At 47.3% G+C, this 2,252-nt stretch overlaps 1 pseudogene; it reads right to left on the bottom strand.

The window, feature by feature from the left end:
- Nucleotides 1–1,001: 1,001 nt before the first annotated feature.
- On the bottom strand, nt 1,002–1,712 carry LOC101018807 (annotated as a pseudogene).
- Between the last annotated feature and the right edge of the window lie 540 nt (nt 1,713–2,252).

Genomic DNA, 2,252 nt, shown 5'->3' with positions numbered 1-2,252 from the left:
GGTGTTGATTGTTGGTGTTGGTTGTTGTTCCTTTTAAAATAAACTTCATCTCAGGGTGCTCTCAAAGCGCATCTTTGTGGCCCGTGAGGTGCTCATGCACAATGGGAGAAAATCAAATGCAGATACACTATGGTGCCAGAAGAGAAAGAGCTGTTCCTTCTTCCAAGGCTAATGTCCAAAGTAGTACACATTGATTTAGGTCTGGAATGTACAAAAAACTTTCAATAAAGGGAACCTATCCTTCTCATTGCGTTCAACATTGTCGTAAGGCATAAAGGCATCAAATAGCTAGCTATACTTCTTCTGGGATTGCTTATTTGCTAACTGATTTTTCCTTCCACCACGACATCTAAGATTAAAAGAGAAATTGATACTTAAAATTTAGAATCTGGATATCAATATTTAGTTGACTCCAATTTTCCTTCCTTCCTTCCTTTCTTCCTTCCTTTCTCTCTCTCTCTCTCTCTCTCTTTCTTCTCTCTCTCTCTCTCTCTCTCTCTCTCTCTCTCTCTCTCGGGAGCCTAGCTCTGTCGCCCAGGCTGGAGTGCAGTGGCACGATCTTGGCTCACTGCAAGCTCTGCCTCCCGGGTTCACGCCATTCTCCTGCCTCAGCCTCCCGAGTAGCTGGGACTACAGGTGCCGGCCACCACGCCTGGCTAATTTTTTTGTATTTTTTAGTAGAGAAGGGGTTTCACTGTGTTAACCAGGATGGTCTCGATCTCCTGACCTCGTGATCTGCCTGCCTTGGTCTCCCAAAGTGCTGGGATTACAGGCGTGAGCCATCGCGCCCGGCCCCAATTTCTTAAACTGATTGCTGAAGAGGGCAACCAAATGGCTGAAATAATTTTAGAATAAAAGAGTCTCTCCCTTGGCAGTATAGTTGTGCTCAAAATTTTATTGTTAGATGAGGCTGGCCGGCTGTGCTGTCATTAAGGAGCATGAACGGTATTGTTGAATAAAATGCTCAGTAGATACCTCTGGATTGTCAGAGGGGCTGGACTCTAATACTGTATCTCCAGGGTTCTGTAGGTTAGGGATGTGGTGCATGTGTAGGTCTTCTCCAACTTCAAATTTATTCGTCCTTCAGCTGCTGCCTCACAGATCCCAGGAGGGGACACCAACCCCTGTTGCTGGTCCAACTTGGGGCTGGCCATGATAAATTCACTGGGCTGACAGAGAGTGGTAGCGACTCCTCCCAAGGCAATCATGGGGTTTAGTATGGTTTGGCCGCCCATTACAGACATTCCTGCTTCCTCAGCTGTGTCTTTAAAACCCTGGATAACCAGAGACATCATTTTATCCCTTTCCCTGTCGGTCACTTTATTACTGACTCCAAGGAGCATCAGCATATTGTCACATTCTGTGACTCCCATTGCGTAGAGGTCACTGAAGACGTTGGCACGTGCTATCCTGCCCATCACGGAAGGGTCATTTACGATCCGGTAAATGTAATCTGTGGTTTGAACCAAGGAAAGCCCACCGTGCTTCAAAGGAATGACACAAGTATCCATTCCAATGCCAAGCCTTGGCGTAACGGCTCCCAGAAACTGCTCATCTTCTTGGAAGTGGTTCTCCTATAAAGATTCCAGCAATTTTTGCAGGACATCTTGCGGCACTTTGCAGCCTGTGCCCTTCAGTTCAGTGAATCTGGTTAGCCGGAAGCTCTTGTCCAATTTGTAACTTTCCGGGTTAAAGGACTCACCCGTAGACATGGTTCTCGGGCCTGCTCTCCTCACAGCTCACCCCCACCCCTCCCTCTGCGGGTTGGCCAGGTTCTTTACTGATTCACCGCTTGCTTTGTGCCATCCGCCTCCTCCCGGAAAATGGGCCACGAGCGACTCCCACAATGCACCGGGCGCGGCCGGCCTCCTTTAAGCATCTCCTGACTAAAAATGCCGCGGCCCGCGGCGGTGGGGACCCGGGTTCGTGCCTGGGCGCCGCGGGGGCTCCCTTGGCTTGGCGTGACCCTCCGGGCGCCGGGCCACCGCGCTCCCATCGGCTAGGCGCGGGGCTGATTTATTCTTCAGTTTTAAGACAATTTAAAGTGTATACATTTCAGTTTTAAAGATAATATTCAACTTAAGGAAATGATTGAATACACTTCTTAAATATGTTTTTCTTTTAAAAAACACAGCTGCAACTTAAAGAAATATATTGTGTTCACTTTTTAAATTTTAAACACAGAGTGGTAAGATAGAACAATAAAATCGAAGTGTCTTAGCTCAGGCTGCTATAAACAAAAACATGATAGA

This window comes from Papio anubis, chromosome 7, assembly GCF_008728515.1.
Source record: "Papio anubis isolate 15944 chromosome 7, Panubis1.0, whole genome shotgun sequence".
Taxonomy (NCBI): Eukaryota; Metazoa; Chordata; class Mammalia; order Primates; family Cercopithecidae; genus Papio; species Papio anubis.
Note: the sequence above shows the minus strand (reverse complement) of the source record. Positions and strands in the feature narration are given on the sequence as shown.